At 56.2% G+C, this 13,157-nt stretch overlaps 2 long non-coding RNA genes across 2 annotated transcripts; one reads left to right on the forward strand and one right to left on the reverse strand.

Moving 5' to 3' along the window:
- The first annotated feature begins 2,234 nt into the window (after positions 1 to 2,234).
- On the forward strand, positions 2,235 to 5,655 carry LOC134477417 (uncharacterized). Its single transcript, XR_010049482.1, has 2 exons — positions 2,235 to 2,446; positions 4,995 to 5,655. It is a non-coding gene; the product is annotated as an uncharacterized LOC134477417 (long non-coding RNA).
- A 28-nt stretch (positions 5,656 to 5,683) lies between these two features.
- LOC134477416 (uncharacterized) lies at positions 5,684 to 12,399 on the reverse strand. The gene is made up of 3 exons (XR_010049481.1): positions 12,073 to 12,399; positions 10,087 to 11,299; positions 5,684 to 9,884 (listed from the first exon to the last, which is right to left on the reverse strand). It is a non-coding gene; the product is annotated as an uncharacterized LOC134477416 (long non-coding RNA).
- Between the last annotated feature and the right edge of the window lie 758 nt (positions 12,400 to 13,157).

Here is a 13,157-nt window from a genome sequence, read left to right on the forward strand (position 1 = left end):
CTCCTGAGTCTCTTCTTCTGCATGCAGTCATGTCCTGTTCTGGTCCTCTGCCGTGCAGTGATGACGCCAGGCGGCCCTTGCCGGGACGCTGGAACCGTGCAGCCTGGACCCTCCAGCCACGGAACCGGGAGCCCAATGGACAGCTTTTCTTTGTGCATCACTCAGTGCCAGATACTCTGTTAGAGTGGCCCAGCGTGGCCTCACACCCCAGCCAAGGAAAAAGCAGTGGGACAAGCTGGTGCCTCAGAGATGCCACCCGTCACCTTCGCCTCCCCGCCAGCCACGTCCACCAGGTTCCATCCCTGCTCCTGCCATGCCTGCCCCAGGGGACCAGAGGCTCTTGCTAAAGGACAAGAGGTCGCCTCGAGGGGTGGTCGCAGGGTATCGAGTGGAACAAGCCAGCCATCCAGTGCGTTTTTAAAAAGGCGTGGTGCAGGCAGAAGGGTCCTTCCGTGCCTAAACCCTTTAAGCGCCTGGCCAGAGGTCACCTGCCGTGTCCTGTGCTTCCCAGCAGCTCTGCAGGCTGCAGGTGTGGGTCTCCACCTTGCGCATGCGCACAGGGAGGCTGGGCTTGGCAGGGCCGCCTCTCCGCCTTCGCTGGGTTGCAACGGCCTTTCCCTCTCCCCGGTCCATGTCACGGCCACTCTGTAGAAGTGCAGCCAGCTTTAGTTTAAACCCCATTTTTTTTTTCTTGCAATACTGGGAAGTGGATCCAGGGCCCTCACTGTGAGCTACATTCCCATTCTTTAAAAAAAAAATTTTTTTTTCAATACTGAGACAGGGTCTTGCTAAGTTCCCTAGGCTGGGCTTAATGTTATGATCCTTCTGCCTCAGCCTCCTAGAGTGCTGGGGTGACAGGCGTGTGCCATTATGCCCCCACCTTGGGCCAGGGGCTGTGAAGACAGACTGCTCACTGCCTGTTGCCTGGTGGGTGGCAGCCGCGATGCCACCTGAGCAGCCACTTTCCCAAACTATGCCTGGCATCATCCATCGCTTCCAGGGAGCAGGCCCTCAGCGAGAAGGAGAGTGCACTGGTCTGTGGCAGGTGTGCATACGTGGGCTTGAACATGCTTGTGCGTGTGTGTGCGCATGTGTGTGAGTGTGTTCACCGTGGCAGGTAAGGAAGTGAGATCAGGGCTTTCTGTGATTCTGTTTCCATGGGAACTGGACCCCTCGGGAGACGCTGAAGCTGGGGAAATTTGTCCCAGGTTTGGGCTGGCCTGGCCTTTCTATTCCTCTAGTGGCCAGGATGGAATATTTGTCCCCAAATTCATGTGCTGGAATCCTAGCTGCCAAAAGCAGTGGTGTCAGGGGAGGGCTTTGGGAGGTCGTCATGCCCCGAAGCAGAGCCGTGTGAATGGGGCCGGTGCCCTTATCAGAGGGACCCTAGCGGCTCTCTCCTGTCCTTCTGCTGTGGGAATGAGGGTACCAGGCACCCAGAGCCCGACTGGGCTGCCACACCAGTCCCGTGCTTCTCTCGCCACGGGTCTGTGGCACCCCATGCTGGCAGCCCCTCGTGGTGGAGAGACACCAGTCACTATTGCAGGGACAAGGCCATCTCGGAGGGGACCTCCAGGTGATGGCTCCCTGCTGGCATGAGTTGCTTGTAGCTGAAGGGATATAGAAAACACAGTAGTTTGTAGGTTAAGAAATGGAGGTGTTTTTCTACCCCTTGAGGCTAGGATGGCTTTGCAGTATGGTCTGAGCAGTGGGACAGCAGTGGCCGAGATATGCAGACTGAAAGGTCTTGGGACCTGCTCTTTCCTGCAGGGACCGCCCAGAGCAGGCGAGGAGCCCAGGCTGGCCCTCCGCAGGAGGACGAGGCCTGTAACCGTGTCTGCACTGTCCTGGTCCCGCTGCAGGGGTCCGGATGAACCACCCGCAGAGCCACAGAACCATGGGAAGTAAGAAGCGTGCGTGTTCAGCCACTGAGCGTGAGGAGTCATTTGTCACACGGCAAGCGGTCATCGATGACGAGGCAGAGGCGAGGGTGACATTTGGTCTGACTCTGAACAGAATGCCATGGATTTGGGAATCTGATTTCATTTCATCTCCCTGGTTTCCTAGATTTCTAGTGGAAAGCTAGAAAAATTCATGGTTTCCCTCCACCCCCCTTTTCAGAGTCTTTTACAAAGCACCCTTTCAACCAGGCTTTTCAGCTTGGAAAATGGAATACAAAGAACCTTCACTGTTTGTATTTAGCAAAGAAAAGAAACTCGTTCAGAGCAGCTGTGTTTCCAAACAGAAAACAACCCGCTGCCGGGTGGTTATCTGTGTTCAGAAGAGAGCAGGGTGCTGGGCTCCGCTGAGCTTTCGGAGGAGTTTGCCAGTACCAAGTGCTGCAGGGGATTCGGTGGAAATGGGCTGAAAGAACCCAGAAAAAGCAAAACATAAGAAAACGTTGGCTCAGCGCCTTCTGGCTGCTTACTGGAAAAATATTTGCACAGTACGTAGTTCTTAGCACCAACGAGGGGCTTGATAAATGTTTGCTGAATGAATAACCGAATACAGGCCTGGGAGGAATACAGTATTTGCTACTGTGCTTGGAGGAAATGTCCTTCCCGGCGGCCCAGGCTGCGAGGCTTGGATGAATCAAACTGGCTTGAGAACAGAGGGGCAGCAAGAGCGAAGGTTTCCGTTTCTGGGTGCCAGGGCCTTGACTGTAGGCATCGTCTTTCCCCTTCTGTGCTTCTGTCTTCTCTGTGGAAAGTGGCCATTCTGGAAGCCCAGGTTTGGAGTTCAGCACGGGGCAACAGAAAGGGCCTGGAGAAGAGGCACAGGGATTACATCCTCCCTGCCTCTCACCAGCTGCCTGTGAGACATAGGGTCTTTGCACCTCAGTCTCCAAATCTGCACAGTGGGCCAACACTGCTCCCTTAGCGTTGGGAGAACTAGGGATTACGAACAGAATCTCGTAGTTGAGATGCAAGCGCTGAAACACTGGAAACAGTTGCTTTAGAAAGGACAGCGTGTGGGCGGGGTCCAAATAGGGAGAATGGGGGTGCCCAGTGTCCCCCCAACAGTCTCGCGTTCCATCTCTGCCTCAGACTTCAATATTAATGGGGTACTGGGGAAGCCCTGCCTCTCTGCTGCTTCTCTTAGTGTCCCGGCTCTCTGCTTAGGGTTCCAGCGGCTCCTCTCCCAGGTGCCCGAGGGGACGGAGCGTTTCCCCAGCTGCTGCCTCAGATGGAAGCGGCCCCTTCCGTATGCTTCTCATTCTGAGCTACCGAGCACCGGTGTTGCCCTGCCGTGTGTGTGTGTGTGTGTGTGTGTGTGTGTGTGTGTGTGTGTGTGCGCGCGCGCGCGCGTGCATTGTCCACACTGCAGATGCCTGCGTGGGGCTCTGCATCACGCCGTGGCTTCTTCCCCGTGGCTGTGCCTCCTGACTGTCCTCCCAGCCCTTGGTTCCCACTGGCTGCCCAGCCGTCTCCCCCTTTTCCTGACACCGGATCTCCCTGAGGTGGCTGGAGCTGAGGAGCTCTTGGGTGCCCTGCCCCCCTCCAGCTCCTGCTGTGCTGATTTGCGCTCCTCCTCCCTGCTGTCCCGCCATTCACAGGAAAGGCTGCCTCTCCGCAGGAGGGAAGGACTGTTCCAGTCACGGACGCTCCTTTACCACCTTGAAGCTGCCTTTGTCCCCTGTGGCTGTCCAGGGCCCCAGAGGGTTGGGGGGCAGTGTGGCCACCGTGGTGAGGCAGTCAGGTGTGGGTGATCGGCTCTGGGTGACCCGGATGTGGATTTCTCAGCCTCGGGTCCTTTATCTGTGAGTCGAGCTGTTCTGCCCACCATGCAATCATGGAAGGGTCAAGGACAGAGCAGGGTACACAGGCCCAAGGTGGCATTTGCTCATCCCTAGTTTTGTTTTCTTACCCTCTGCTGGGGTGCTAGGGCCCCCCCGTTCAGCCAGGGTTTTGATAACTGGGCGGCTTGTACCCCGAGGGGGTGTGGGAAGAATGTGGGGTGGTGCAGGGCGCACGCTTGGTGGCGAGAAGCCAGAGTGGCTGATGGGCAGGTGAGGGCCGATCCGCCAGCAGAGGTCAGGACAGACGGCTTGGACAGGCTGTGGGATCTCAGTGAACTGAGGTCATTTCCTCAGAATCCTTGAGATTTCTAGAATGACTTATGCAAATCCAAGTCTGTAGAAGTTACATGAAATGGGTTGAGCTGGACTGTGGCTCAGGTGGACAGTGGTGGTCACTGCTGAAATCGTAGCTGCCCAGGAGTGGCGCCTAAATATGCCCTGCTCTCCCTGTCTGCCGCTGCCTCCTCGGGTTGCCAGAGGCAAGGGGACTGGGGGGTTGAAGTCAGGGAATGGCACCTCTTGGCACAGAAAGACTGAGAAAGATGGAGGACGGGCCTGGGGGAGGGGTCATTTCCTTTGTCACTTTGTGCAAAGCTCTGAGCCTCGGTTTCTTACAAAGTGGGCATCACACTCTGCTGCTGGTCTGCTGCCCAGGGCTGCCAGGAAGACACAGGGGCAGCGCTGCGGTCATTTGCTTGTGATGGCGACCTTGCTTCTCCTCCTGTGCTGTCTCCCCTAATTCCCGAGCAGGGCCCAGGGTGGGGGAGCCCAGGGGGCGAGACCAGGTGCGCTGAGGGCCAGAAGAGTGGGTGTCCGCGGTGGCCCGGCCACACTTTCTAACCGTGGGCTCCCCGGCAGCCTCCCCAAACTTAGCTGCTGTCTCGCTTTGGGTTTCCCTGAAAGCAAACCCTGAGACAGGCATTTGAGTGATGTGGTTAATCGGGGGCCAGTCCTGGGGTGCATGAAGAGGGGTGAGGCAGTCAGGGAGGAGGGAGAGATGAGGGCGGGGCATTGATGGTGGACAGCCGGGTCTCGGTTCTGCGGAGGCCTCTGAGGGACTGCGGGACGCATCTCTGGACTGTTCCGTGCAGTCAGAGGGTGCCACTGGACAGGGACACTCAGGAAGTCATGCAGATCCCCTCCAAGGTGGGCTGGGGAGATAGCAGTCACCAATGCATCTGCTCTGGCTTCCCAGGTTGTGTGATGAGGACCACACCATGGCACAGGGCGGCCACGAAGCCTGCACGCTGGTGGACAGAAGACCTGCACGCACACCTGATGCTGGCCATAGGAGCCGGTCAGCAGGAGCACGCAGAAGGAAGTGTTACTCATCCATTAGGGACAGGAGCAAACGGGACTTGGAGTACAGAGACATTGCTGGATCAAAGGGACGGTTCCTAGGGGCCACGTAAGCCTGAATCAGAGCCTGCCCTTCCCGGGGGTCTCCTTCCATGCAGGGACATGCACTCAGGGAGCTTTGTCCTCCTGAAGGCTGCGAAGCCCTGTAAACAGCAGTGTTTGAGTGCCAGACTGAGCTCAGATGCCGCTGGAGCTGAGTCTCAGGCAGGTCCTCCCGAAGCTCTGATCCTCCTCGGCTCCAATGTGTATTTTCTCAGTCTCCCAGGGCCTCCCGGTGGGTGCCGCGGCAGGCCTTCATTAGAGATGCCTACGTGTCTGCCTATTTCAGGGGCGGCAGAACGGCTCCAGACAAAATAAAATACGCCGTAAAACTCCAGACGCCTGGTGCGTCAGGTTGTGTTTCCTTAAAAACAAACAAACACAAATATTTTACAATGCCCTCTTTGCTATCCTGCTGATATGCACATACACTAATAAAATGCATAATTCAAAACCTAGTGATGGTAAATACATGGCAAAATTTCACCAACTTAAGCAGTGTGAAGTGGATTTTTTTGGTTTTGTTTTACTGCATGTGTGCGTGTGTGTGTGCGTGTGCATGTGTGTGTGCTTGTGTGTGTACATGTGTTTTGGGGACTGAACCCAGTACTCCATGCGTGCCAGGCACACCCTCTGCCATGGAGCTGCACCAAGATGACTTACACCAGGTGGAAGCATGCAGTTCTGTGTTATTTAGCAAATTCACCCTGTTCCCAGCCACTGCTGCTACCTATCTTAATTTTGTGACCAAAAAACACCCCTGCCACTTCCCAGCTGGCCTCTGAGAAGTGAGGTGCAGCCCCAGACTTAGGCTCAAAGGACGCCCGCCCAGTGTGGTAGATCAGTGATTTCAGTTGCTTGATGGTAAAGATGAAAAGAAAAGTCCAGGGACACTTAGAGATACCCAAGGTATTCAAGATGGCGGTCACAGAAGCACACAGGGCACTTGCCCCACTCATTTCCTTTATCCCCAGGAGCTCAGCTGTTCTCAAACCGGTTTTCTGGGCTCAGCTCATGGATGAGGCCTGCGGGTGTGGACCTGGTGGCCTTGGTCAAAGATAGGTAGCAAAGGCAGGACCAAAGGCCAGGCGTTTCGAGCAAGCCTCCGAGGTTGCAGTGGTGAGATGCCGGAAGAGAGCAGGGAAGGCGGCTCGGTATTTCCAAAATCGGGGGCTGGAGGAGGAACGGGGAGCGGAAGTGCAGCCTGTGTCCCCTTAGCAGCTGGCGCCCCAGTCATACAGGCGGAGAGCAGACTGCCCGGGTGCTGTGTGTGATAGATGGCACCAGAGAGTGTTCTAGGAGAGGGTGAAACAGAGCGAGGTGCTTTGAAGGAGAGCTTTGGGCTTTAGGTTTCTGATCTGTCATTCACGAGAGGTCTGGGGAAAATCTCGTGCACGTGAATTTCCTCATCTTTAAAATGGGCCACCCCAGCCCCACCTACCCACAGGAATGCGTGTGTGACTACAGCGTCGGGACCTCCTCCTCCTCTCACCAAAGCCTGGCACACTGCTGCTAACCCCACCTGTCACTCTGGGCCCTCCGGATAAGCACAGCCAACAGGGAAGACGGGTGCCCGAGCTAGAGACTGATTTTAAGGAGTTTATTTATGTGGGGAAAGGCAAAGCCACAATCTGTGGGGCAGCCTAGCATGCGGGTGTTGGGGTACAGGAGACGGCACCCCAGAGTGCAGTGATTTGACACACTAGGCTGAAGTAACTGCTGCACTACTCAGGTCTCTGTGGCCTTTCCTCCTGTCTCTCCGTCCTCTTCTGTCTGCTTTTTCTCCTGAAGCATAGCAAGGCCCTGGGTGAAGTTTTCTTATCTAACTAAAGACTGGATTTCCCAGAGAGAACATGATTGCCTTCAAAGCTCCTTATGACAGTGCATTCACCAAGGGACAAGAAACCCATTTCACAGGAGAGAATGAAATCCACGCTATGAGGCAGGAGATTAGGGCACGGGCAGCTGACTGCACAATGCGGCGTGGCCTGTCAGGCACAGACGGCTGTCAGGTCACGGCTGCTCTGAAGCTCTGTGTGGTGGGAGCTGGCCCTGACATGGCCTCTGGCTTGGTCACCATCAATTTCTTGTTCTTGCCGCAGTCTCTTCTGTGTGCAGTGTGAATATTCTCTTTTCTGTGGAATCCTTTTTCTTTTTGAGCATTTCTTTTTCTTCTTTTATATTTCTTTATTCTATCTTTAGATATCTATCTTTAGATAAACTTTGACATTCATCAGCTGTCCTGTCCAATCCTTTGAACAGGACAGGAAGGACTGCTGACCACCACATCACCCAACAGCACCTGGAGCCCAGCGGGTCCTTGTCCCAGAGCTCCGTTCTCTGGGCTCTCTAAAAGTGTCCCTGGTCCCCACTTCTCTGTCCGCTGTGGAGGAGACGTTCTTTGACCTGAACCACCTGGCCCTCCTTTGGGTTTCACACTTTGTGGCTCGGGTTCCCGGGTGCATGTGAGTGAGCTCAGCACACCCTTCGCTCCTGGCACTCTGCCTGTCCTCAGTGTGTTCCTGTGAATTTGCTTATCAAACCTTCAGGGGCAAAGTGTGGTCTTCCCTGGACTGGACACTCAGGCGGGACTTCTGAGTTTGAGTCTTGAGACAGATGTCCTCTAAGGGAACACTTACCTTTGCTTTTAAGCTCTTTGATGGATTGGATGAGGTTATTGCTCCTTCACTTAAAGTCGACTGGCCACAGACATTAATCACATCTACTAAACACCTTCATGGAGATGCTGACTAGTGTTTGGTCAGATATCTGGGCACCATCGTTAGGCCAACCCTTACCTCTGGATACATGGAAAGGCAGACATGGGAGGAGTCCATCCATAGCCAGAAGCCGAGGACTTGGGGACTCCTTCCCTTGCTACAAAGCCAAGGACTCACCTGGCTCGCTGGGCCTCATCTCCTCCCTTGGTGACCTGGCTACGCGTCCCGTGCTCACCCAAGAGTGCGCTCAGCATCTCCCAGCTGGGTGGGTTCCAGTGTCGTCTATAGTGCCATGGGCCCAGGTACATGCATTCTTTGTTTCTGTGTTTTGTTGCTATAACCAAATACCAAATTATTCGGCTCATAGTTTGGGAGACTGAAGAGCAGGGTACCAGCTTCTGCTCGGCCCCATGAAGACCCCTTGACGGGTCGCAGCACAGCAGGGAAGCAGGCAGGGAAACAGCCAACATGCGGAAGAGACAAGGAGCAGGAGGGGCTTGCCTGCCCACCCTAGTGAGAGCTGACCACGGCCCCAGGAGGCCCACGTCAGCCCCTTCTGTGGGAGGTGTCCTCAGTGCCCTGACCACTTTCTGTTGGTCTTGTCTCTCACAGGTTCTAGCAGCTCTGTACATCCCTGTCCTGTGCAGACAGACTGCAGAGAGGCGACCTTCCTTGCTCCCAGCTCACTGCGTTTCTCTGATGGTCACTGCCGGTCTCTGCCCCTCTAGAGGGAAAGCCCTGGGCTGTGCCCGCCTTTCCCCAGGGAGTAGATCCCCCTGGACCTGCAGCTGAGCTTGCGGAAGGGATAACATCTCATCCTCCCTGCCCTCAGAGGGTAGTGGACTTCACCCTGTCCCACCCTGACCCCTGCCCTGGACACTGCCCACCTGGGAACATGGGCAGCCGCTAAGCAGAGGTTCTGCAGTGTTGAGGACACGAGCTCCTGTGGTTTGTACCCAAACAGGCTGTCTCTGTTTGACCTCTTGTCACTTTTCTAGAACTAAATGTAGCCCCACACTGGCCGGCTTTCAGAGAATCCCCTGGTTCCACTTAGCGTTTCCTGCTGGCCTGGCGGTGCTAGGCGTAGCTAGGTTAACTTGGGCCTCACACCTGCCCTGTGCGAGGACCCTGACGTGCGCCTTACTGGGCATTTGACCTGGGCCACGCTTCCTACTCTGTCCCCCTTAGGAACCCGGGACACGGGGGTGCTGTCGCCTCATGGCAGGGAGGTGGCCGGGTGGGAGAACATGAAATTTGGCTGACAAGCAGGGTGCAAATGGAATGAACTGCTTGATTGTAAAGCTGTCGCCGACCTCTCTCTGTCCCCCGCCTGGGTCATGGTCCCCCTGCCCCCTTCTCACAGTAGCCCTGTCTCCGGGCAAGTGCTCCCAGGCCTGGGCAGTCACAGTGCCGCCCTGTCCCTCCCTCCCCATGCCCCGCCGCACTGCTCAGCCATGTCCTCCGTGGGTGTCTGTCCCCAGGGTGTCCGTAAGGCCCTCCACAGCTGCCTGTGCCTAGAGCACGGGGCTCCTCGGCCTCCTCTGTGCCTCTCTCCTGACTCCTGTCTGCAGCGACAGGGCCCTTGCATCCCATGCCCCGGTGTGGCCGCGCAGCCCCAGCAGTACCGACCTCCACCTGGTGCGTGTGCCTTAAGGCCTCCTTCCCTGAACTCAGTCTCTTTTATTCCAGGAGAGTTTGTGCCCAGCTGCCGTGCACTTCCTGCCAGCTATGAGCAGACTCTAATTTGTGTCGGCCTTCACTGTCAGGGCCATGCCACCAGATACCAGAGTGCCTGCCGTGCCGACGACGCCAGGGCTGAGAAGTGGAAGCCTTTGTCAGGAGCTGCACCTGGGTCTGCCTCGCTGCAGAGCTTCCTCTGTTCGAGTGAGGTCCACGTGGTGGGGGGTGGGGCTCCACTGTCTCCGCTCCCAGAGTGGGGACCGTGTGTCTTACTCGGCTTGGTACAGCTGTAACACAAAAGCACAGACCATGTCACCGAGAAAGACGACTGGCTCACGATTCCACAGGCTGGGAAGCGGAGGAAGGTGGCAGGTGCTCAGGCTCCAGGAGAACGCGGAGGGGAGGAAAGGAGGCTGGGGCAGGCGGGGCAGGGGCTCTGGTTTAGCTTTCCTGCGGTGCTGGGGGTTAAAGCCAGGACCTTGTACACACCTCACACACGCTCTACCAAGCGGTGCACCCCGCCGGACTCAGGCTTTGAGCAGACACAGGACCCCTGTCCACTTCTAAGCAGCAGCACTGGTCCATGCATGGGGGCCGGATCCCCCTACAGTGGCAATTCCTTTTCGAGGTGGGTGTGGGAGGGGCGTCCCGCCAGGGCGCCAGAGTCCGGCTGGGTGATGCGACTTGGCCAAGGTGGCCGGTGCAGGGCTGTGGTCCAGGCAGAAGGAGGCTGTGATCCCGCCCTGAGACAGCCTCTCCTGGCCCTCTGTCACCTCCTCCTGGGCTCAGCCTGACTGTGTCGGCCCCCGGGAGCGGGCAGCCTAGGTGCAAACACTGCTGTGATTTGAGGTCAGTCACCTGCACCCTGCAGCCGAGTCCCTGCAGGGAGCCCAAGCCGCACACCCGTGTGAGCACCGTAAGAAGCCAGTGCTGGGTACCAGCGAGGGCTGCGTGGCCACAGCCAGGTCCGTGTGCTTCTCTTTCCTTGCTCTCAGTTGGCAGACAGATTAAATGACAGCGTGGACGGCGGGCATCCGGCAGGGTACAGCTGCTCAGACACGGCTAGTTCCATCCCTGGGGAGGCAGTGAGATGGGGACAGCCTGGGCTCAAGGCCCGAGCCTGCTGCTCCTGAGCCTGTGACTCCACAACTCTGAGACACAGGCGTGTCTGAAAATTTAGACAGTGGTAGTTCTCAGCCTCAGGAGGTTGTGCGGGTGAGAGGAGAGATGCCTGGAGGGGTCTGTGGGGCTGTTAGCGGCATGCCCGCGGGGAATGGCCTGGGCTCCAGCAGTTTCTCCCGGAGAGCCGTGCACGACTGCGGCCTGCGGGGGGCAGCGTCCCCACATGAATCCGACTGGACTCCGAGCTGTGCAGCCCGACTGCCAAATTCAGGGCGGCAGGAAACAAGATACGCAGCGCGTGCTACCGCGGCCAGATGGCAGAAAGTACCAGAGACGCAGATGGCCAGGAGGTCGGGGGCAGTGGTTAAAAGCAGCACTGATGGGTGGGCGGCTGCAGTAAACGAGTCCGGAGAAGAACACCAGGAATTAAAAACACGAGCCCGCGCTCAGTGTGAAGACAGAACACAGCGCCCCGGCTCTCTTTGGGCATGGGGGGGGGGGGGTTCCTGGAGTCCAGTGACCTGGGCTCTTGGTTGTTTGTGCTGTTTGTGCCAGAGCTCAGCACAGCCCTGGAAAACACCTGGAAAACATTCAACACAAAGGTCAGCGATCAGAGTGGAGTACCTTCGGGCTTCTGGGAATCTGGTCCCTGACGCCAGCCCATTCCCTAACTGTGTAGCAGGTTCTTCAGGGCACAGGGCCATCTCTCCGTGGGATCTAGTCAAGCTTTGGAGCCGACCGAGCCAAGACCAGCCAGGGTCACCTTCGTTCTCTGGTGTCCACCTGCCCCAGAGTCCCTTCTGATTTGCCCCAGGCACCCTGTGGGCCGTCTTCCTAGTTTCTCTGGCATCATGGATAAAGGAGGGCATCGTCCTCCATCCTTGATGTGCCCACTGTAGTTGGCCCGCTCTGGAGACTAACAGTGATGTCCACTATCTGGTGCCTCAGGTGACATTTGGAACCGTCACTAGCCATCCCCAAACACCCCAAACCCCTCCTGCTGTTTGCCGTGGAGAGCCTTCATGTACGAATACACGGGTTCATGTGGTTTTTGACCTCAGTGCCCGAATCCCTGCCTGATTCTGTGCTTTGCCCTTCTTGTTTAACCCTTGAGGTTCCCGGGTTACACAGGAAGCCGACCTGGTTACTACGGCGGCTCACCGGCGTCCCATTGACGGTAGGAGAGGGCCAGAACCGAGTTTTGTTATCAGCGTCTCCGCTGGAAGCTCAGGGCTGTGGGCCTTCTGTGTGTACCTTGTTGTCCACTCCCGTGAGACTCTCCCAGAGTGGACACTTAGAAACGGAACTGCCAAGGTATGGGGGTGACCAGGCAGAACTGTCTGCCCTACTTACACGCTCCTCTTTTAAGTTCAGTCCTCAGGTAACGGGTCGGGTTCTGCACCATGAGCTGCCTGCCCCAAGAAGCGCGTAGCCCCGAGGTGTGAGCGGTGTCACATCCAGTCTTCTCTTCTCCCTCTCCTTCTGTGGCTTCTGTGACCTCGGGCAAGTCCCCTCACCTCCGAGACCTGGCGCTCTTCGTTGTGTGGTGGGGCTAGCAACGGCCCGGACGCCCAGGCGGTCGTGAGTAAATGATTAATATCTGTAAAACACCCGGAGCAGGTGCCTGGAAGGCAGCGAGCACAACGCACTGCTTTACGTCGCTGTTACCCCAGCTGCTCTGACTTGGGGCCTGTGGGGTGGGGGGGGCAGAAGTCACAAGGTGCAGCTGGCTTATGGAGCCGAGGGATAAACTTCACTGGTAGATTTATTTACTTATTTATGTAAAAGAGAAAAAATCAGAAAAATCAAGAAGCAAACAAAGCAACAACTGAAACAAACTGACAGCAGCAGGAACAAAACAACAAAACAACAAAACAACAGAACAACAGAACAACAGAACAACAGGACAACAGTAGCTCTAGAGGTGTGCAACACTAGATGACAGGAATAAAACCCAGTAAAACAGAACAGAACATTGGGTGTCAAATATAAGACAGAAGGAAATTCCCCACAGTTGCTATGATGCCTATGTTATCCTCCAAATAGATGTGCAGACTCCCAGCTCCAGGCCTGCGAAGTCAATCAAATAATACAAGCATTAAGTTTTATTTTCCTTCAGTTGCTGTCATCTCAGCCTGACTTCCTCCGATCAGTCTTGCCATCTGGGTGGGGTGGGGGCGAGGTGGGGTTGAGGTAGGGTGGGGGTGGTGTTTCTCTTCTCGTCTCCCAGCCCGTGTACCCGCTGGCTCACGGGGAGGCATGGTTAGCTTCTGGACTCTCTTCCCGTACCCCATGGTGGCTGCTCCTGGCTCATGAGGAGGTGTGGTTTCACTAGTAGATTTTGTTGAAATAAATTAAGTAATTTAACTGATAAACATCTAAAATATTTTCATATGGAAATAAATAGAAGTACTATGGAAAATTCAAAATTAGCGTGA

The sequence above is a fragment of the Cavia porcellus genome, unplaced genomic scaffold (genome assembly GCF_034190915.1).
Source record: "Cavia porcellus strain 051 isolate PalLab524CR breed Dunkin Hartley unplaced genomic scaffold, mCavPor4.1 scaffold_8, whole genome shotgun sequence".
Taxonomy (NCBI): domain Eukaryota; kingdom Metazoa; phylum Chordata; class Mammalia; order Rodentia; family Caviidae; genus Cavia; species Cavia porcellus.